Source organism: Balaenoptera physalus (genome assembly GCF_965194825.1).
Source record: "Balaenoptera physalus genome assembly, chromosome: X".
Lineage (NCBI taxonomy): Eukaryota > Metazoa > Chordata > Mammalia > Artiodactyla > Balaenopteridae > Balaenoptera > Balaenoptera physalus.
The window spans coordinates 99407391-99431782 of record NC_138903.1 but is presented as its reverse complement, the minus strand read 5'-3'; the positions used below and the strand labels follow the sequence as shown (position 1 = coordinate 99431782).

General features: G+C 39.5%; 1 long non-coding RNA gene across 2 annotated transcripts; it reads right to left on the bottom strand.

Moving 5' to 3' along the window:
- Positions 1–1975: 1975 nt before the first annotated feature.
- On the bottom strand, positions 1976–24085 carry LOC309652113. Of its 2 annotated transcripts, XR_014258592.1 has the most exons (4): positions 23387–24085; positions 21929–22799; positions 21552–21635; positions 1976–2186 (listed from the first exon to the last, which is right to left on the bottom strand). It is a non-coding gene; the product is annotated as an uncharacterized lncRNA (long non-coding RNA). The 2 variants fall into 2 exon arrangements; XR_014258591.1 differs by having other exon boundaries at positions 21552–22799.
- Positions 24086–24392: the final 307 nt, after the last annotated feature.

Sequence of the window (24392 nt, the reverse complement as noted above, 5' to 3'; positions counted from 1 at the left end):
TAAACTATTGACTTTGGGTGATTATGATGTGTCAATGTAAGTCCATCCTTGGTAAAAACAAAAAAATGTACCATTCTGGTGAATGATGTTGATAACGGGGAAGGCTATGCATGTGTGGGGTATATCTCTGTGTCTCCCTCTCAATTTTGCTGTAAATTTAAAACTGCTCTAAAAAAATAGTCTTTTAAAAAGTTAATTTGCTGAACTTGATAAAAGTTCAAAAAGTTACTGGAGAATGTATAACAACTATAATTGGTGATACCTTTGAAATACTTATTTGCCTTAAAGTCAAGAATAAATAAAGAATGCCTACTACCACTGTTTTTATTCAATATTATATTGGGAGACCTGTCCAACACAACTACACAAGGAAAAAAAAATCTAGTATTTCAGTATAGAAAAGAAAAAATAAAACTGATGTTATTTAGAGATAATATGATTGCCTACACAGAAAACCCAAGAAAAGACTACAAGTTTTTAAAACTAAAATATTGCTGGGTATACAACTAATGTACAAAGGTTGTGTTTTTATATATCAGCAACAAATAATTTAAAAGTAAAATAACAAATATAGACACTATTTACAACAGAAAAAGAAGGCTATAAGTATTAAACAATAAATCTGACAACAGAAGTATAAGACTTTTATGGAGAAAATTATAAAATATTATTAAAAGCATAAAAAATATATAAATAGATGGAGAACTGTCAATGTTCATGTGCCATGTTCATGGATGGGAAAATCAATATCACAAAAATTATAATTTCCTCCAAGTTAATCTATAAACCCAAAATACAATTCCAACAAAATTTTTCCTTCAAAAGCTTGTCCTAAAATGTATATTAAAGAATAAAAGGCCAAGAGCAGTCAGGATAATAATGATGATGATGATGATGATGATGATGATGATGATGATGATAATGATAATAAATGGAGGATTTACCTACCATGAAATCAATATTGATTATAAAGCAGGGTTTTGTACAGTGGTCCCCCTTTATCTGTGAGGGATGTGTCCCAAGACCCCCAGGGGATGCATGAAACTGCAGATAATACTGAACCCTATATATATGATGTTTGTTCCTATAATACAGACCTATGTTAAAGTTTATTTATAAATTAAGGTATTACAAGAGATTAACAGCAATAACATAATAAAATAGAACAACTGTAACAAAAACTATCATTTTTTAAGTGTAGTATCATTACATGGATAGACTAATAGAATGTAAGAGAAAACCCAGAAACAGACTCACTTTACATATCTGAGCTTTATCTATGAATAGATTTTGTTATAAATCAATTAAGAAAAAATGGGATGAACTATTCAATAAATTTTGGGGGCAACGAGCTATCTATATGAAAAAAAGACAAAAATTAGATTCATGCTTCATCCTGCTGAATTAAAGAGTTATGTATGAAAAGCAAAACTTCAAAACTTTCAGAAGGAAAGAGGGGAGAAGAGCTTTGATAGTGGGATAGAGAAAATGTTTTAAATAAAACACACTGAAAAGCACAGATTAGAAATGAAGAGATGGATGAATTTGACCACATTAAAATTATATTACAAATTTCTATGTGACTAAAAGACACCATAAACCAAATGAAGAGGCCAGACACAGACTGAGAGAAGATATTTGCAATGCATACAGCCAACAAATGTTTTTCTTTTTTTAATGGAGAATATATATTCTATAAATTAATAAAGAGAAGGCAAACTACCCAACAGAAAATTGATTAAAGGGTATGTACAAGTACTTCACAGACGGTTAATAAACATAGGAAAACATACTTGAGTTCACTAATAATCAGGCAAATGCAAGTTAGGATAATGAAGGACCATTTTGTACCCATCAGTATGGCAAAAAGGAATAAATTTAACTAACATTGAGCAGGGCTAGGACTAGGGTGAGGTGAGTGAGGCACTCTTTCCTTAGGCACAAAATGTAAGGGGGCACCAAAAAAGCTCAGCAGTCAAGATAAACAATATTTTAATGCAATATTTTCAAAACTCAAAATTTATGCAAAAAAAAAATCCGTGATGAACAAAGTAGCAAACTTTTAAGCAAAGACAGAATCTCACCATTCACTCGCATGACTCATCTTATTTGCCTTGACTCTAATCTGGGTCTGTTGGATCAAAGCGCTGGTAAGGATTTGGGGAAATTGGATCTTTTATGCATTTCTGGTAGGAATATAAAAAATTTGTACAACTATTTTGGAGAATCATTTGATAACACTGAAGATGCCACACCTTACGTCATAGTAATTCCAGTTCTAAGATTCTATCCTTTTATTTTTTGTGGTGGGGGGAGGGTTTCTGGTGTGGACAGGAAAACCTGCTAGATAAATTCTAAAAGATTCTATCTTAAAGAAACTCTCACACCAGTACACAAACGTACAAGGGTTTGCTTTGCAGCACTCTTCTCGCAAAAAAGGAGGCGATCGTTGACAAAGATTCTCTCCTTGACCAAACTCTATCCAGGCTCCTCTGAGCCCTTTCTTGACTACACCTCAACCTTGGCCTATGAAGCCTTGAAGAAAACATTAACATTGTTTCTAACAGCACAAAGTCACATCCCTAGGATGACCCTAGATCCCCTTAAAGTGCCTGCCTGAGAAAACTCTAATCTGCCATAAGAATTCACAGTTTGTTCCAGCCAACATCTGAAGATAGCACCCCTGTCTCCCAGTCTCTGTGGGAGGATAGGAATCTAACTTCAATAAGGGCCAGTTAGCAAATCCAGATGGGTTTCATATGGACCAAGACCTTCTTCCCACTTTTTGTAATTTTTCACTTCCCTGACTCTACTGAGTCCCTACTCACTCCCCTTCCTATTCCCTCATTCTCCCTTTAAATCTTCCAGTCACCTCTCTACAAATCAAAGTTGAGTTCAGTTCACACTGGATTCTTGTCCCTGTTGCGATAGTATATTACTGATTAAACTCTGTCTTTTCCACTTTAATCAGTGACCAGCTTTGTTAATCTTTGACATTTTTTAACTGTCCCACAGGAGGGGAATGGATAATTAAACTGTGGTTTCTTTGTACAATGGAATAGTACATAATAGCTAAAATGAATGAACTAGATCTACATATAGCCATATAAATCTCAAACATAATTTTGAATAAATAAAAGCAAGCTGTATAAACCTCAAAAATAATTTTGAACTGAAAAAGCAAGTTGCAAAAAGACAGTATGATACCCCTTACGTAAAACTTAAAAACACAGAGAGATACCACATATTAATGTGGGTATACATATTATATATATGCATACACACATATACGGAATGATATATAACTTTATATATTATTATATACCACTATCCACACACAGATTTGTTATATATATTGCATATTATTATATAATATACATATATGTAGTGATACACATCAACTTCAATGTAGAAGTTACCTCTGAGGACGGAGGGAGAGGGAAAGGGTAGGAAGTGGGATTCTAACTATATGAATAACATTTTATTTCCTCTTTAAAAAGAAAGAAGAGGGAGAGATGTGCAGCACATAAAGTAAAATATTAGCATCTATTTAATTTTTGCTGTGTCTGTTATACGATTTTCTGGGCTTTTTGTATGTTTGGATGATTTTAAAAATAAAAATGAAAATGAATGATCACCTAGTTTTCACCTCCTAGATTAGCAGAAATGAAAATTTAATAATGCACAGCATTGAGCGTGTGTAGAGAAGCAGGCAATGTCATACACTAGAGGTGGGAGCACAAATTAATGCAATCTCTTGAGATGGCAATTGTGCAGTACCTGTTTAATTAAGAATCCCTGTTCTCTTTTACTTGGCCATTACAATTTAGGAATATATTTTCAGACAGGTGCACAAAGAAAAAGGTTGCTCATTGAAACATTGTTACAGCATTGATTATACTAGCAAAAGACTATTAACCTAGATGAACATAAACAGGGGTCTCATTAACAAATTTATAGTACACCCATATGATGGAATAGTATGCAACTGTGAAAAAGGCTAGATTGATTTGTATATACCAGGGGCCAGCAAACTATAGCCCACAAAACAAATCTGATTCACCATATGTTTTTGTAAATAAAATTTTATTGGAATACAGTCACACCTATTTGTTTATGTATTATCTGTGGCTGCTTGAGTAATTGTGACAGATACCATATGGCCTGCAAAGTTTAAAATATTTACTGTCTAGACCTTCATAGAAAAAGTTTGCTGATCCCTGGTATATGCTGATATAGAAAATCTCCAAATATTGCTCAGCATTCAACAAATATTTATGAAGCCTCTAGTACATGTCAAATATTTTTCTAGATGCTAAAAACAAACAAAATCCTGCCTCCCTAGAGCTTACATTCTATTGGAATTATTAATGTAAAGGACAAAGTGCAGACTACTGTGTATAGTAATGCTGTCTTTAGTATTTTTAGTTGTACATTTACTTGTATAGAAATAGAATATTTTTGAAAGGATTTACAAGAAAATGGCAACCGTGGTTGCTTCAGGGGAAGGAGAATAAGAGACAGTATATCAATGGAAGAAAACTTATTGCTCATTGGTATGCAGTTCTGAGATGTTTGAATGTGAATATGCTATGTGTGTATGTATATATATATATGTATATATATGCTAGAAGGCTAGTTCAAGATTAACAAAAATGAAATTTAGTGGATGAAACAAAATCCTATCTGTGAGTTAAAAATGCCATTGAATATATTCTAAATAAAGGAAAATTCACTTAAACAACTGTTCATATGAAAAATAAAAATACCTGGGCATTTTAGTTATCCATAGGCTAAAAATGAACCAAACATATGACATGGTTGCTTCAAAAGGCTAATGCAATTTTAGGCAATATAACAGAGTTTTATTATCCAGACCAAGAGAACTAACTGTTCCACTTCACTATATACTATCTCAAGCATACCTGGAGTATTATGTTAATTTCATTTCTGCATGCCATAAGTTAGGAGGGATATTTCATGTAGGGGAGAATATCAGGGAGAGAGAGAAAGAACTATGAAGTAGCTGAGAAAGATTAGTTTCAAAAAGGAAGACTTAAGGGAAATAAGAAATCTATCTTCAAATATGTGAAGGCAAGAGGGGTTATCCTTAACTTATATTCTTTCAAATAGCACAGCTAGGACCTCCACAATCACAAGGGTTAAGGGAAACAAGTTTGGGCTCATTATAAAAATGTTCTAACAATTTGGTTGTGGAGCAGGAGCAGAGTAAAAGGAAATTAATATTTACTGTCTACAACATGCCAAACCCATTGCATACCTCACAGCAATCCTGCAAGGAAGATATTATTCTTCATTTTCCAGAGGAGAAAACGGAGTCTCAGAACGGTTGAGTAGCTTCACCTAAGTCTCTACAGCTAGTAGAAGCAGAGCAAGGATTTGAATCCAAGCTTACAACAGGCTCCTAAATTGGTTTCCATACATCCAATCCTGTCCCTCCAATACCAATGTAGCCAGAATGCTCTTTTTAAAACATAAATCTGATCATGTTACTTCTCTACTTAAATTTCTTATGAAGCCCTTCATGATCTGGCCATTGCTTACTTCTCTATAACCACTCACCACTTGGAACTATACTATGGCCACATTGAATATCTTTGAATTACTCAAATATACATAGAAGAAAATTGTGTTTCAATGGAAAACTATGCATCCTCTATAGCCCACTTTTCTAGGTTATCAGATTCTATCTCTTCATTGTCATTGAGCCATTTTACAATTCTTTGTAAGTTGTAGATAACTGAGAGACACTTATGTCCTACCCGGTAGTGTTTTAGTTGATTCCTCCCCACCCTTGTGAAAAACCAGTTTTGTCTTTATTTGCAATTCATCTCAATATTCCTTTACTCCATATAAATCTGTGCTGTTTTGACTTTTCTTTTTTTTTTTGGATTAAAAAAAGTGTATTGGATTTCCAATACTAAATAAAAACATGAAATTGTTTTTCAAAAAGCCATAGAGTTTACAGCAAAAACTACAGAAAAGGCCAAACAAGTGTGTACAGAAACTAGTTCCCAGCAGCCCTCCAGGTCCCCTTCCAGCAGGCGACAAAGCAACAGACACATTTGCTCCAAATCCTTCTGAAGGAAGCTGCTGGTCAGCAGTTCAACTAGGACATTACAAGACACACAATGGTTTAATTTCAAAAATCACAGGAAAATGTATTAAACTGTGAAAAGGTGCAATACAGAATAGCTTTCCTTTTTCTTAATTTTAAAAATTCCCCCAACTTTGAACAGTTATTTAAAAATAGGCCCCTCCTCCCACCCCAGTTCTGTGACAGTATCCAGGTACCAAGGCCCTGAGGTAACAGAAGTACCAGGGTTCATGGGAGGGAATGCCCCGAATACCGAGCACGTTTCTTTGGGCAAAAGGTAAGACAGTTTCTGGGGAATCTAGCCCTCCTGGTGTCCAGAGTGCTCTTTTCAGGATCAGTTTAAGTGCACTGGGTTTCCAGAATCCGGCCCGGCACTATCCTCCGTGACCAGCTAGCGGGGCAGCGGGAGTTCCAGCATTGCACTTTTCATTGCCCCCAATTAAGAAATAGAGTTCATCTTCTAGAAAAGCAAATGTGTGATAAGACCTAAATAGGGGAAATAAGCAAGGTACAAAGGCAAGTGGGGCGCCTGTGTGGCCAGGGCAGAGCACAGCCCCCGGGGCAGGCGGGTCCGAGCGCCCACTGGTGTTCTCAGCAGCTGACCTCTTCTTGGCTACAGAACCAAAGTTCGATCTGCCTTCTGCACTGCCTTCCACAGTCTCTTCTGGGGATTTGTTGGGGAGTAGGGGAAGATGCCTGAGGGTCAGTCCTGTATTTTTTTAAATATATTTTTAATATTAAAAAAAAAAATTCTCAGCTCCTTACCTTTTTAAGAAAAAGCACACCAGAACCTCCTGCAAAGGCAAAGGCAAAGGCTTCTTGTGTGGCCAGCCTCTCAGCACACCTCAGCGACCTCCTGCTGCCCTCTTCAAATCAGGGGCTTAGCTGAGCTGCTGGGATGGTGTGGGGACGGGGGAGGCCGCTGTCCCCGTTCCTGTCCCCTGCTACGTACGGAACAATGTTCAGAAAGAAGTGCGGAGCCTCACTGGTGCTGCAGCCCCTGCCTGCTTCATTCTTGCTAACGCCTTCCCCACGGGGCTCTGAGGCGTGGAAGTGAGAGCTGGACTGACTGAGGAGAGGAACTAGGGAGAAGCAAGGAGTCCTACATGGGAACAAAGCTCTCTCCTTAACCTCCGACTTCCCCAAAGGGAATACATGGTAACAGCAGGAAAGGGTCTCTATCCTCTTCCCTGATTTCCCAGGAACTTGGCCAGGCTCGTGCCCTGTCCTGCATCGCTCCTGCAATACAGCACCTGACTCCTCAGCGTGGACATTCTTATCAGGATATGACCAAGACACCAGGGCAGCTACATCCTCGAACCCACCTATTGCACAGAAGAAATTTTTTAACTAGATCCAAATGAAACTCCAGTTGCAACTTAGTGACAATAGAGATGAACATGCCAGGACAATAAAGAAGATGCTTCCATTCTCTGCAGGCTTCTGGCAGAAAGTACAATGACTGAAACATTCACAGGACCTCAGCAGCCCCTCCATTTTCAATTCCCAACCCCCCCCCAGCCCTCCCCCACCCCAATACTGCAACTGCACAGAAAGCAACAAACAAGTCTTTTCAATGTTACATTTCATTCAGATAGATCTGTAATCCCACAGTGATGAGAAGAGAAAGTCAGGCCTTTAATAATTATAAATAAAAAAAATAAAAAAGCTTACAAACAGCAATGCAACATTCCCCCCTCCCCAAAGTGATGGATTAACAGCTGGTAGAGGATGCAATGACTCAGAATCAAAAATAAAAAACAAAAACACAAAACAAGCCAATCCCTGGAACAACCCACACTGTCAATGACTTTCCATACATAATTCAAACAAGTAGTCAAATGTCAACCACTTGTGGAGAACACCACAGACTTCCTTGGTTTTTGATAGTGTTTTTCTTTTGAAGGTAACATAAAATAGGACACAAATAAAATTGTACATAAATGCCAACGTCTACACTCCATAAAGGCAATGTTGTCACAGCATGAAAACACAGCCTGACCACAAAGTGAAACATAGGTGGCACTTCTTGCCTCTTCCTTGGACACAAAATTTTGGCCCATGGTGCCCAGTCCTGCAGGGTATCGGCAGGCAAAAGGAAGCTGCCTTGACACGGCGTCTTCCAGGCTGACCAGGAGGAGGCAGGTTTTGAACCAGTTATAACATCTGCCTGGTTCACTTACATCTTATGAGTAAAATAAATTTTTTAACACGTATTCATTTTTATACATGTGTAAGCATCATGACTTTACCTCTTTCTGAAAATTATTTTTTAACCTATGCCATGCTCTCTTCTTTCTTGCCTATTTCTTCCCTCTTGGCCTTCACATAGCCTATTCCTTCTATCTAGAACAGATTCCTTACCCCATCTTCCCCTGTTGCCAGCAAAAGGTTCATAAAATGTTTGTTGAATGAAGGTAAAAGGAAGGTTACAAGGAAGAAACCAACTAATCAAATCGGGCCTGACACCCAAGCCTATGCTCTTTCCAATAAGTTGCTGCCTTTTACATCTTTCATGTTATCTAAACAAGAGAATGGTCTACCTCAGAGTAATAAACTCCACGTCACTGGAAGTATTCAAGTAGAGCCTGAGTTATCATCCCATTAGGGATGCAGTAAGGCGGGATTCTGACACTGGAAATGTTAAAGAAAAAAATATTTTGATACTTGCTTAAACAGTAAGGCAAACTTTACCCAAAAACTGCTGCAATAGAGGTATTGAAATAGGGAAGAGAGATTGGGCTCATCTCCGAATACAGCAAAGACAGCTGGGGATTTATAGTCAAGGTGCAGGGTGAGGGGGTCAATGGATGGAAAATTACTAAGAGGAAATATCAACAGTAGGAGGCATTCTTACTAAACTGGCCTAATAAGATTCTTGCTAAAACCAGGCCAAGGGCTTAGACATCAAAGATGGAGGATGAGGAAATTGATCATATATCAAGGATGATCAGATATCAAGGGGTGGGGGGAATTACTTAGCAGGATGTTTTGCTAAGACTGGGCTGGGCAGGCCAAAGAGAGGGCAGGGGCCAAGATCAAGGTCTAGTCGAGGAGAGGTCTCAGAGTATTCCGACTAAAGATTGGTCAAGGAGACAGTCTTTGTCAAGAGGTAGGTTGTAATAGATAATCTCTATGGTTTTTTCCAACTCTATGGTCATTGCAATGTAATATATTAGAGCCAAGACCTGCATCATAAATCTGTGAACACTTCAAGAGAAAGGGAGCCTAGGACAAAAAGAGCTCTACCTCTGTGCGTCACCCACAGGTCCCTGATGCCAGCCCACTTGACCTTTTTGTTTTTGGCATATTAAGTTCCAAGTAGAATCTAGGAAGCAAAGCATAAAGATGGCTGTGTTTTCTAGAGTGTTCCTGGATGGCTTCCCACTGTGAAATTCTTAGGGAACAGCCCCATGAATGTTTAATTGGAGCTGCTTCTTTCTATTTATGTGGGCAAGTCATATCAGTGATTTGAAAAAGAGAGAGGATGGAAATGAGCTCAACGAAATGGTGAAAGCAGTTTGCAGTAGACTCATCTCTTCCCCAGGAGCCACTTCTTTGACATCCATCAGAGAAGGTACCAGAGGCAGTTCCTATGGCAAACAGCATAGAAGCAACCAGCTAGGATGACATGCTCACCTAGCACAGGGGCCCATGCTTTGCATCTTAGGAGATAGGAGCCGAATCAGTAGCAGAAAAGAGGGAAAGACTTCTCACTGAAAGCCTCAAAATAGCTCAAAACCTTTTCTTATCTTATTGCTCCACACCAACCATGGAGTAAGTTCACCATTAGAGTCAAACCTTTGAGCTGAAGCATTAACTCCAGAAGCTGACAGTTAAAATAAGACATGGGAAGGGTAACCTGTTAGCTCTGAATAACCAGCTGTGTGACTTTGGTTGAGGTAATTTCCATCTCTGGGCCCCAGGATAGCCAATGTAAAAATGAGGGGTTTAGACCAAGTCTCATCCAGCTCTGATTTTCTATGCTTCTGTATTTCTTCAGTCCAGTAGGGTACTCATTATCAGCTAGTAAATGCTACCTAATTAGCAAGGTTCAGAATAGGCAAATTGTGATAGAACAGGGAGAGAGAAATATACAGGGCAGGAGGCACTGCATGGGGCCAAGTCTGGTAGGCGCACAAGAGCCAGGGGACTTGGACAGCTATGGGACAGAGCCAGCAGGAAAATTGGGGCACCCACAGTTGTTGGCGTATAGAGTTTACTAAATCACAAAATGTACTTACTTCATAATTTCTTAGTGCTCAGGCCCAATCCTCCATATTCACACACAGACCCATGTATACACACACTCTCTCTCTCTCTCTCTGTCACTCTCTTTCTCACACACACACTCTGTCTCTCCAAATACAATAGTTCACAATCGATTCTACCTTTATTTCAGTAACCAACCTGGCATTGGAGGTTATAAAACAAATATTTCCCAAGCTCATGTTATCATAGCAGTACTTGTTAGGAGATTGAGCTCAGAGAAAAAATGAGCTCATAGCTTAGGAGAAGGGTGTTTTTTTTAATTGCCTCATTTTGTTCAATAATGTGACTCCTAATAAGACACCTGAAACAATTTGGGCCAGGTAAGAAGTTATGAACCAGTTTACTTTAGACTTAGTTCATTTTAGGTAAATTTCATTGCACCTAGAGATGCTGTTTGTTTATCTTTTAGGACAAACAGGGCAGCAGCTGATAGTATGGAAAAAGTTCCACTTAAATCATCTCCCAGACCTCGGATGGCAGAAAGCTCAGAGATTGATCTTTCTTTCTGTGTGCACTTTGGTTTATATTCACTTTCCACGCTTCAGTGTATCTCATTTTCATAATGTTCAAAGACACATTTTTTTATTAAAATGCTTACAACTTTACCAAGTAAATCCTTTGAAGTCGAAGTGCACCTGTTTTTCTCTTAGGCATGGGGCATTAAAAAAAATAAATAAATAAAGCTGTATATCTGCTTTAAAATGAAAAGCTATTTCATCCTGGCTTAACATCACTAGGTATTTGAGGGCTAGGGGCTAGGAGCTATGGCTGTACATCTTTGTAAGTGGAGTGCCAGCCTGCAAGTTCAATATAGAGTCATTTCTAATCTTCTATCCTCAATTCGAACACATACACCCACACACACATTATATATTGTCTATGTTAGTGTGAAAAATAGTCAAAGATAGTCAAAACTAATCTGATATACAACTTGGTTGGATCAAGACTTATTTACTCTAACCGTTGTGAACATTGAAAAATTCCCTTAGTAATCCAGAAATTTTCAAATGGCCTGATGTGCAGTGTTACGTTTTGCAGGATATAAACAGAGCCCACAACAAATAAAGAATGTCTTTTATCTTTCTATAGATGGCCCACGAAGGAAGGAAGGAAGGAAGGAAGGAAGGAAGGAAGGAAGGAAGGAAGGAAGGAAGGAAGGAAGGAAGGAAGTGGAGGATGAAAGGAAAGAAGGAATGGGCAGAGGGGAGGAGGCAAGGACAGAAAAGACAGAAGGAGCTTGATGTTGGTCAAAGCACCAAGAAGCAAAGGTCTAACACATTGACATTTTAAAAGAAAATAATCCAATCTTTTATATTTTAACAGTAAGTAAAAATTGACAGAATTTAATTTCTATTTAAAGTTTAGCAGTGCAGGCACTTCTAAAATGCTTCCTTTTTCTCATTTAAGGAGCATCCCTAAATGAAGGTCTGTAGCTGAAGGTAGTTTTTTGAAGATTAAATGAGTTGTTATATGTAAAGCACTTAAAACAGTGCCAAGTACTTAGTAAATACTCAGTACATGGTAGCTACTATTATCACCATCATCATAGTCAACCTTACAGTCATTGTCGTCCTTACATTTTTGCCAAGATAAAGATCTTGCACAAAGAGGGAAGAGATAGGGGAACATATGTATATGTATAACTGATTCACTTTGCTATAAAGCAGAAACTAATACACCATTGTAAAGCAATTATACTCCAATAAAGATGTTTAAAAAAACTTAAAAAAAGAAAAGAAAGCACAAAAAAAAAGATCTTGCACAGAAAACGATTCCTCTCATTGTTTTTTAAATATATCCACAAAATACTCTAAATGTCATGTTTATGTTCCCAACTACACACATAAATGGGATCATGTCCTAAAGTCTGACCTGTGGGCTAAATGGAAATAAGCCACATATCTGATCTTCCCCCTCTGAGGGCTAAATGTTCCCCACTCCTGATAACAATCAAACATTTTGAAGACCAATTGCATTTTTCTTTTGTGACTTTGAATATGTTTTGTCACGTAGATATAACAGTGCTTCTGGTTAGTCTTTCTCCTGAGAGATCTGCATACAGAGGGCAAATTATCAATTACTGTATCATCAAATAACTCCAATGAAGCCTCCATCTGCATGTGGCACTACTCTGGACATTGTACAGACAAAAGAGCAATGCAGTCTCTGCCTTGTGAATACTTAGAGAGGTAACATCCCCAGACATAAGTAATGTACAGTCTTGGGTCTACTTAACATTTCCACTTGGCCAGTCAATTCAGCCAGAAGAGCTGATCCCATACAGTTATAACTACAGACAATCAAGCAAGCACAGGACTAAATAAACCAACAACCATACAACTTTATCTCAGATCTCAAATTTTAGGTCTACACATGCATCTTTGTAATTATATGGAAGAAGATGGTTGTGGGTTTAGGCAGGAGAGAATTATTTCTTCCTCTTACAGAAACAGTGAAAGAACATTCCTCTCTGTTATCCCAAGAAGGTTACCTGTGGGAAAATTGGACTGATCATATGAAGCCCCGGGCAAGCAATGGGAATTTGGTATTATATTGAGGTTCTCCAGAGAAACAGAACCAATAGGATGTGTGTGTGTGTGTGTGTGTGTGTATGTGTGTGTATGTGTGTGTATGTGTGTGTATGTGTATATATATAGAGAGAGAGCGATTGATTGATTATAAGAAATTGGCTCACACCATTATGGAAGCTGAGAAATCCAGACCTGGGAAAGCCAAGTCTAAAGACAGGAGAAGACCAAAGTCCAGCTTGAAGACAATGAGGCAGAGAGAAAGTATTCTTTCTTACTCAACCCATCCACATTGGGAAGGGCAACCTGCTTTACTCAGTCTACTGATTCAAATGTTAATCTCATCCAAAACACCCTCATAGACACAACCAGAAACAAAATTTAATCAGATATCTAGGCACCACATGGCCCAGTCAAGTTGACACATAAAATTAACCATCACAGGATCTAAGGGTTGATCAAAATGGTCAGATGAAAGAGTAAGCTGCTCACATGCTCACACACTGACCTCCATTCCCCATCTCCCCAAATCTTTATCCATTGGCATCAGTATAACACAAGGTTTGCCAACTATCAGCACTTTCTGTTTTCCCCAGCAAGTGTCCATAAACAGATTATTTAAGGTTAGGAGGGTGAGAAGATAAGACTGTTTCCTTAACCCACTCACTAACCTCACTCTGACCGGCTGCATTGAAAACTACTGAGTATCCCAACTTTGTTTCTCTTCCTAGCCACTTGATAATGCTGGGCTCTGGTTAATGCCTTAAAGACAAACAGCAGTTCAGCATAGAACGGATGCTCCCAGGACTTTAAAAATAAGCCTGTGCCAGCAATAGGCTGTCAGGCAGGATAAAGTTAGACGGGCTTTATCTGATTTTCCAGTACCATTCTATTGCTACCTTTATAGATAACCTAGATTCTTATTCATGACTCCACCTCCGATATTAACTCTACACAGTTAAAATACCCTCCTGATCTGCAAATCATTGCTTTGAAGAGCAAATAAAATAAAACACCCAATAAGCACTCATTGGTGCTTGGCCCTTTAAACTCTCTACTTGATTTGGGTCTGGCTTTGACTACACCTTAATCCATTTTTAACATCACTCCACATATTCAAAGAATGGACTGCCATGGGACAGTTATCCTACTACAGCAGAGAAACGTTATAGAAATATATTGAAGACTCTAGTTCTACCTTTTTTCCTTCTTCCCTTTCCCAATGTCAGGATTCCTTCTCCAAACAGCCTGGCTCCTCCAGGAGCTATAAGAATGATAGGGAGATACTGTGTTCAAAATAGGCACTCTCCTAACAGATGGTGCAGAATGGTGAGTTGAAGGGAGAAAGCCATTGTTAGGCAACATTTCAAACAACAAAAATAAGTTGTGGGGGCTTGGGGAGGAAATTGTGTTTTGATTCAAAGCAGCAAATTACCTGGATGGCTTACAGTATCTGACAATCTAAGAATATCAAATTAGCCACTGAAAAATCTGGCTACCTAAGCGGCTTTTCCCAACTGCACATTATTTGCTCAACAAATTTTCTTCTTGCAAGTCTCTGAGAGGAAATTTCAAAATGCTCTTTTCACCACTAAAGAAAAATAGATATTTTTTAAAGTGACTATAGAAAGGATCTAGAGAATGAAATACCAAATTTCCCTGAAACTTGCAAGTTTCTCTTGGAAATAATTATAGCTATCTGTAGCAAACAATGTCTTCCACTTATATTGATTAAGCATGATAACCTAGATAAATCAGTGCTCACTATAGTATAAAATAAATATATATTCTTTCATCTAAAACCTCAAAGGTTTAAAGATGCTTAACCCTTTGTTATAAATGGGGAATAATATTGGCCAAATCTGTTTACATACAGCGGAATTGGTCACAAATGAAAGATGTGGGAGGACCAGTACTTCAAGACCAGCTTTCATGGCTGGAGGGAACAAGTCTGTCCTGTTCTCAAAGGCACCAACTCAAGTCAAGGCCAATAGAATCCTTAAATATTATTGTTATGGCCAAGCCATAATAATCACTGGTCATTGAGCATATTCCAAGTTGTCTTCTGATATAGATCCACCTTTTCTTGAACAGTGAAATGACATGGCATAGTGTAAAGGACATGGGCTTTGGCATTAGACCTGGTGTAATTTCTGGTTCAGCCATTTACTAGCTGTGGGACATTGAGCAAATTATTAAACTCTTCTGAATTTCACATTTCTCATCTATAATAGAGATAATCTTATTTATCTTCAAAGGATTGTTTTGAAGATCAAACAAAATAAAGCACTCACTGAGCCTGGCACCATGTTACGTGTCCAATAAATGATAACTTAAAAAATGAGGGGGGCACGCTACAACATGGATGAACCTTGAAAACATAATGCTAAATGAAAGAAGCCAGTAACAAAAGATCATATGTTATATGATTCTATTTATGGGAAACGTCCAGAATAGGCAAATCTATAAACACAAAAAGTCGACTGGTGTTTACCTAGGGCTGGGGATGGGGAGGGAGGAAATAGGGAATGACTGTTGATGGGTACAGGTTTCTTTCTGAGGTGATGAAAATCTCAGTCTTTTAAATGCTATATTTGGACCATTTACATCTAAAGTAATTATTCATATGTAGGGCTTAAGTCTGCTATTGTATTATGCATTTTCTATTTGTTTGTTCTATTTCTTATTCCTCTGTTTCCTTTTCCAGGCCTTCTTTTGGATCACTTGAACATTTAACAGAATTCCATTTTGATTTATACTTAATGTATTTGAATTTTATAATTTATAGTGTTTTTGTATAGGTTTTATAGTGGTTGCTCTAGGTATTACAATACATATGCTGAATATATCAGAGTCTACTTGTACCAATGTTTTACCACTTTAAGTGAAGTGAAGAAGCTTTACATCCATTTAAGTCCCTTTACTCTCACTGCTTTTAAAATATAAATATCTGAAGTATTTCCTCTACATACATTGGGCACCACAATCAGATAATGTTATAACTTTTGCTTCAACCATCAAACAATTAAAAACCTGATGAGGAGGAGACAAATCATCTATATTTACTCCTATTTTTACCCATTCCTTGTTTTATTCCTTTCTGGAGTCACAGCCTTCTTTTGTTATCATTTTATTTCTTTTTAGAAAACTTCCCTTAGCCATTCTTTCAGGGTAGGTATGCTGGTAACAAATTCTTAGTTTTTCTTAATTTGAGACTGTTTTACTTTCCCCTTTATTCCACAAGGGTATTTTTGCTGCATATAGAATTTGGTGTTGACAGTTACTTTAGTGCCACTTACTTCTGGCTTCCATGGCTTCAGATGATAAATTCACTGATATTTGTATCATTGGCCCCCTATAGGTATTGATAGTGTGTTGTTTCTCTCTAGCCTCTTTCAATATTTTTTTATTGTCTTCAGTTTTCAGAATTTTGATTATCATGAAATCTTGGCATGGGTTTCTTTGAGTTTATCCTGTTTGTGATTCAGTTAGCTTCTTAAATCTGTAGGTTTATGTCTCTTGCCAAATATGTGAAGTTTTTGGCCACTGTTTCTTCAAATAATTTTTCAGCCCTCACTATTTTTTCTCCCTTTCCCAGACTCTGATAACACAAATGTTAATTTTTTTGTTATTGTCCATTGTCCCCGAGGCTCTGCTCATTATTTTGTCAGCCTACTTTCTCTCTGTTGTTCACAGTGGGTAATTTCCATTGATCTGTCGTCAAGTTCACTGATTCTTTCCTCTGTTATCTCTGATCTACTACTGAGCCTGCATAGGAAGTTTTTATTTTTAATTTCAGTTATTGTATTTTTCAGTTCTATAATATTCCTTTGATTCTTTATATTTTCTATTTCCTTACGAAGATATTTAATTTTTCATTTGTTTTAAGAGTGTTTGTTATTGCTGTTTTAAAATGTCAGATAATTCCAAAATCTGAGTTATCTCATTGTTGATGTCTGTTAATTATCTTTTCTTATTCAAGTTATGGTTTTCCTGATTCTTGGTATATAACAAGTGATTTTTAATTGTATTCTGGAAAATTTGGGTATCATGTTGTGAGTCTCTAACCTCTTTATTGCAGGCAGTCACCATGTTTAATCATAATTTGTGGGCATGGGTGGAAGTAGATGTTTAGCTTCTGTCTTGGCCTGTTAATACCACCTTGGCAAAAGTGGATGCTAAATCACACTGTCCCATTGTAGCTGGTGGAGTGGAAGTTCAGTTCCCTTCTTCTTGCCACTGTCTCAGTGAATGTGGGGTACCAACTCACACCAAGTGGGTGTGTAAGCTCAGCACCTCTCTGGGCTGTACTGACACCAAGGATGGGGGAAGAAACAGAGGGCCAACTCTTACCACCTTGCACAGCCATGTTCTGCCTAGTTGCTGCCATGTGTGAGGGGAAGTTCAGCTCTCAGCTCCCCTCTGGGCCTAGCTGACACCAACAAGGGGAAAAGCACAGTGTTCATTTACCCTGCCTTATGCCCTGTCATTCAGTCTCATTGTTGCTGCCTGGGGATGGAAACTCAGCTCTCCGCTGGTCCCCCTACTAGGCTGACATGGGTGGGGGTGGGGAGGGAGTGGGAGTGCCTACCTTACTAGATCCATCTTTTTCCTCCTCATTCTACCTTGTTGATGTTGGGCAGGAGTAGAAGCCTACCTCCTCACTGAGCCCCACTGACTCTCAAAGTAAGGACTTTTGAGTATTATCTGCTCCTGCCAGGTGGGGGGATGTAAAATAAGCTCCCTACTGCTTAGCCCTGCCAACACCATCCCAGGAAGGGAATCAGAATATCACCTACTTCCATGGAGCAAGAGGTAACAAGAGAAGGAGTAGGAGAGTGGAAGTTCAGCTCCCTACTCTGCCTATCAATACCACCTGGGTGAGGTACTCAGAGTACCACCATCTGCTTTCAGTAGGTGGAGACAGGGTGGAAGATCTGCTTCCCAGTGGGGGAATTGGAATATATCACCTATTTCTGTAAGATGGGTGGGGGGGTGTGGTACAGTTTTTCCATTGGTGTTTAGCTGGAGTAGGGCAGGTATTGCCAAAAAGATTTTTTGTTGTTAGGTCACCCTTTTCCCAGTGCTTTGAATAGGAGTAACAGGCTTCCTTTTTTTTTGGTAACAGGCTTTTTTTGGCTGTACCTGTTGGTTCCAGGTTGGAGGCTAATACAGTACCCTGTCTGGGATAGATGAGAGGTAAAAAAGAAAGCCCAGCAGAATTACTGCTGTGTTGTTACTCAAGTCCTGAGGTTTCTAAAGCAGTCTGCCTTCTTATTTCATCCTTTTGGATATTTCTTGTTTGTTTGATGTGTTAAGACGATGCTTTTTTATTTGTAAGAGGCAGAAAGTGGGAGGAATGAGGCTGCTTCATCTTGTCTGAAAAAAGAAAGACATTACAGTGCCCTTTGCAATAGCAGTAAGAGTGAAATAAGGAAGAAAATAGAAGGAAATAAGATAAAATGCTAATAGTTAATCATAGGACTGGGCTGGGGGATATGGGTGTTATTTTTCTTTGCACTTTTCTGTATTTTAATATGTCTCAATAGAAGGCAAAGGACACATTTGTTTTGTTGTAGGAGCCATGTTAGGGAAATAGAACTTCCTCTGAAGTGGTCATTATGCAGTCTGTAGTGAGTCCACCTTCCTTACTCTGGAAAAGCACGACATACTCCTTTAATAGATCATGGCATTTAGTCTTTCTCATGTCCCAAACTTATTGAGACCGACTCAGCCTCATTTGACTCTCAGAACAAACTGCTCCGCATTCATTCAAATAATGTAGTAAGTGCTCCCCTCTATGCTAAGTGCTGAGCATACACTGGTGAATAAGACAAAGGCAGTGTTTAGAAACAAAATATATTATACAAGAGCTATAATAGAAATGTATACAGAGTATATACCTCCATTATAGAAATGTTCAGACTAATTTTCCCTTAGAGTTTGGTAAGATATAATAATTGAGCTTTAAAGACTTGGAAGGAGGAAAAATCTGTTTCCTTTCCTTATTTTGTACTTAAACTAGCATAATGTAGGAGCTAATCCCTAGAGAATTTGCCAGTTAGTAAACTGTATCCATCTGTCCCGCTGCTAGCTGCAATTATTCATTTGTGAACTTGCCCTTTGGAGGCCACTTCAAAGGAGATCAAGATGGAGGTCACTACCTTGATCCTCAGGGAATTTCCAAGGCAAAGGTCTAGCCCCTGTGAATTGTATGAGTGGAGCTGCTGTGTGGCAAACCATTCTACTCCCATAGGCTGCTATCTAATTGTCCTACTTCCTCAATAAACCACACAAGTCTTCCCTCCATGATTCTAATGTGAATTCTTATGAGCAAGGCAGCCCATTTAGATGCCCCTGACATAAAACCATCTTGGCAGCTGACCTCACCCTACAGAATATTAGTCCTGATCAGAAGAAGAAGAGACTGTTCTGAAATCTAGGACTATTTAATAGAGACCACTTAATCCTGGGGCTCTTTGGTTCGTTTCTGGAGGCTCTAAGGGAGAACCTCTTTCCTTGATTTTTCCACCTTCTAGGGGATGCCCACTTGTCTCGGATCATCACCCCCTTCCATTTCAAAGCCAGCAGTGACATCCCTCCAACCTCTGCTTCTGTCATCATATTGCCTTCTTCTGCCTTTGATCCTCTGGCTCTTGCTTATAAGAACACTTGTAATTATATTGGCCCAACCCAGGTAATCCAGGATAATCTCCCCATCTCAAGATCCTTAATTTAATCACATGTGTAAAACCCCTTTTGCCATGTAAAGTAACATATTTATGGATTCCAGGGATTAAGATGTAGATATCTTTGGCTGAGGTGGGGCATTATTCTGCTTTGCTTCTCTATCCACCTCGTGGTCTGGACTCCTGATCCAAAATTTGTCTCTGGTGTCTACTGATTTCTGGTGTTGACCCTGGTTTGAGTCTGGACGGTGTGAATTTCCCTATCTTTTGGTTACTCTGAAAGGATAATATATATAAGCGAGTACCTGGGAGAATGAGGAGTAGGCAATATACCATAGAGAGGGGAAAGGAAAGACATTTAATCCTTACAATGAACTTATAAGGTAGATACTATCTTCCCCATATGTAAATGAGGAAATAGGCTCAAAGGGGTTACATCACTTACTTAGATCACACAGATAGGAAGTGGCAAACCACAGATGAGAGAATGCTGTTGTGACACTGGGTTCCCTGAACCAATTCATCAAAATTAGGCAAAAATAACCTGATAGGTGAGCTACTAGGTTCATTCAAACCATTCTCTTCCCTTCCATGGCACTTGAGCCAACTTTGCAGTCTAAACTGTTTCACACTTTCCCTCCTCTTTTCATCTCTTTCCACCCCGCCTCCAAAGCAATAGCTTCCTCCACTGCCAAAAACATTTGGTACAGCCTGGGATGCATGACTCTGTATGAGTACTTGTAAAGAGCTATTTCCACAAACATTTACAGCCTTAAAATGGATCATTTCCTCAGCCTTACTCATGAGTAGACTCTTGGGAGCTGAGATTTCCCAATATGTTCCTGATAATATTTCTCAGATTTAAACAGCCAAGGACAGGGTGGGAGCAAGTCAGAATCCTTGCCTTGGGAATGACTCCTTCCATGATGCATCAATAAAGCCAGTCTGTTGACCTTCTGGGAAGGATGCCAGGCCCAACTTTTCAGTGAGACCTTGGCTAGACCTTACAGAGTTCTGAATTGGCTTGGCATTTTTATTGGATACAACTAGTATTTATACTTTTACTTAAGTCACAATAACTAAAAAGATATTGCCCAATAATTAGAGAAGAAATGTTTTAGAGCTCTGGGACTCAATTCTATGACAGGCTGTGTGGCCAAACCCTGCCTTCACAAAAGACACAGTCAGGCGGACAATCTGCCTCTAAGGCAAACAACAGTCCTGGCAGTGATGCCAATTACAGGGATTGCTTTGGGCCAGAAGCAAAGGAACATAGCTGTTGTGAAGCATTAAGTCATTCTGGGGACTTAGCAGAGGTATCCTAGAACTTCAGACCTAGATACTGAAGTCCACTTCCCTTTATCAAGTAGGCTGCAGGCTCAGGTTTGACTCACACCTGGGCTGTGGTCATGTCACTTGCCGCTAAGAAGACCATATTCTGGCCTAGGGTAGCTATTTGTCATTTGTCCTTGACTGAGTCCACTAATATAAGTTGGCTGTGGGGATAAGTGGTTGGTTTTAAAGAAGCCCAAACTGAACACATATTTATTCAAGTTTGATACCATCTGTGGCAAATAATTCTATAAGCAGACCTTGATAATATTTCTCAGTTTTGCTGCCAGAAACAACTTGGAGTAGAAAAAGGGAAGGAAAGTTACCTGAATCCTGAAAAAGGCAAGTCTGAATCATAAACTCCAAAAGCAGAAGCACCAAACACATCTAAGAATCCAAGCCTACCCTCCCACTTGATAAATACTAGCCAAACTCAAGGCCAGGGTGAATATAATGAGCCACCAGGCCAGAATCATAAAGCTCTACTGAGTACTACCCCCCACCTTTTTGCTCCATGAAGCATAAAGTGATCGTAATGAAATTGTTTGAGAGAGATAAATCAAGCCATCCATGTTTATATTTACGGGAGACAGTGATGTTGACCCCACTTGCCTGAAGTAGAGATTCAAAATCAGATTTTCCTGGAGTACAAAAAGGAGGTCATTAATCTGGCTTCTGTCCAGCCACTCATTTGCTCTGGCAGTGGGAGAGGAAAAGGAGTGAGTACAGGTGGGTGGGTGGGATTCAAGGATGACTCATGGCTTGCAGCCTTTGTCCCAACTGCAGCCTGTGGAAATCACAAACCTTGGCAAGTTGACCACTAGTTCTGGAGCTGACTGTAACCATGGAGACAGCACTCCTATATTTAGATCAAAGACCCAGGGGTTCCCAGTCCCTAGAATATATGGTGTGAATGATGGTATCACTGCAGTGGAGGGCCCCAGGAAAATCAACTCTTACATCAACCCAGGTTAGGGTTTCAGACTTACTGGTTTCTCTTTTCCATGGCTATGTCCTACTTGTACAGGGCTGATGACCCAACAGAAGGAACAAAGGGGTAAGTATATATAAGGTGACACTCTGACCCTTAAGTTCTGGAAGATAAAGAATTTATTGGTTAACAAACCAACCACTTACTATTTGTGGCAGAAAGTTTTTTTTTTTAAGGCAAATCAGTACCCATGTCTCCTTGCCAAATAGTGCCAAAACAATGATTGCCATGGAATTGGTACTTGTTACATGTCTACTGTGTGACAGGGTGCTATGCTGGCTGCTTTACCTATGGTATCTCACTTAATCCTCATGTGAGGAGAGCATCACTAGCCCTGTGGACAGGGCAAAAACAACACTACAGCTCAGAAAGATTAGGTGAATTGCCCAAGGTCACACAGCCAGTAAGGGTTTTATCTGATTCCAAAGTCAAAATCAATGGTTCATCATGACTTTTGCGAAAAATCTTCCAATAAATAAAATCAAAGTTCTACAGTGACAATAGAAAGATTTAGAAAGTCCAGCAACATTCTTTTTGCTGCTACTCCTTCAGTCACAAACAACTGACTCCCTATGAGGTGTCTAAGAGCTCAGTCATGCCCAGACTGAGATCTCTTTGCCTCAAGGGCTAAAATAGAGCTCAGCTCCAAAATCAGTTGACTCTGGGCCACAACCATGTGTTTTAGCTTCTTCTGAGCTCTCCCCAGCATTAAAAAACCACAGCCCCAAAGACAGGTTCAACTCAGTTATAACCACAGGATAAATCAACTAATCAATTTGAAGGAGACGGATGCTGTTGGCTGTTTCTTGAGCTTCCTTTCTGCCACATGTTCCCCTATGCCCACTGTGACCTTTCTGTGAGTTCACACTCTGTTGGCAGGTACATGGTTGGTGAGTGACTGAGATGACCAGTGGGAAGAAGGAGTAAAGCCTGGTTCTCCCCTCTGTGCCCACCAAGATGCATTAATGTTCTTCTGAGTCAAAATGGGTGATTCAATCCTACTACTGTTACTACTTCTTGGTCCCAAAGAAGCTGAGGACCATATGACTGGCTGACCATCCTTCCTGCTGCCGTATGAATAGTGGTAATGATGGCTATAATACTGAAACGGGAGGGAAGGGGGCAGGGCACAACCTTTAAAAGAATGACATAGCCCGAGGATACGACATAAACTGATTAGAACCAAATAGGTCCAAAATGGCAGACATCGACTTCCACTAGTCCTTGAGCCTCAGTATGTGCTCATTGTAACACATTAACAAGCTAAATGACACACCCACAGGTGCCATGACAGTTCCAAGGCTGACCATAAAGGTCAACAAGTGGGCGGTGGTCCAATTCCTGGAAATCCCCACTCCTTCCCCAAAATAGCTGGAATATTCCTCCCACTCATTAGCCTATGAAATTACCCACCCCTATAAAAACTGACAACCCCATACCCTGGGGCCATTCTCACCTTCTGAGATGGCCCACACTCTGTCTGTGGAGCATGTTTCTCTCTAAATAAATCCACTTCTTACCGTCACTTTGTCTCTCACTGAATTCTTTCTGCAATGAGATATCAAGAACCTGAGCTTCATTAAGTCCCGAGACCAGGTGTGTGATCTCAGGTGAAAGACGGTGGGTTCAAGTCCCAATCTGGGTTTTGGCTGGGTTCTAGTCCCGGCCCGTGGATTTAAGTACCAATCTGAGATGCACTGTTTCAATACCACAACCCCCTTTCCTGAGAATCAGGTTCAAAATAGGGAAAGGATTTTAGGCCTTAGCTTAGTTCCCCTCAAGGAGTAAGGAAGGTGGGGAAGAGGGTAGGGGATTAAGACATAGGGAAATTTCCTAGTCTCCTAAAATTTGTAAACTGGAGGAGGAGGCAGGAAAATCCCAGCCAATGGTTCAAGAAACAAAGAAAGGGTGGGGGATTTTCTGTCAAATTCAGGGAAGCCCACTCCAGTGTCCTCTGCCTTAACCAAATGAGCAAGTTGAAAAACTAAAAAGTCGATAGTAAAAGTGACTGGAAATCAACTTGGGCCCATGCCCAGATCACTCAGTGTGAGATCCCAGGGAAACACCTGTGGAATAACAGTTGACTCTCATTTTTAAATATGTCTAAAAGCAACTGGGGGGACTTGCCTGGTGGTCCAGTGGTAAAGAATCCGCCTTACAATGCAGGGGATGTGGGTTCAATCCCTGTTCAGGGAGCTAAGATCCTACATGCCGTGGGGCAACTAAGTCCACGTGCCACAACTACTGAGCTTGTGTGCCTCAGCTAGAGCCTGCATGCGGCAAACTACAGAGCCCACGCACCACAACTACAGAGCCCATGCACCCTGGAGCCTGCACGCCACAACTAGAGAAGAGAAAACCTGCACGCCACAGCTAGAGAGAAGCCCACGCACCACAGTGAAGATCCCGCGTGCTGCAACTGAGACCTGACGCAGCCAAAAATAAAATAAAATAAAATAAAA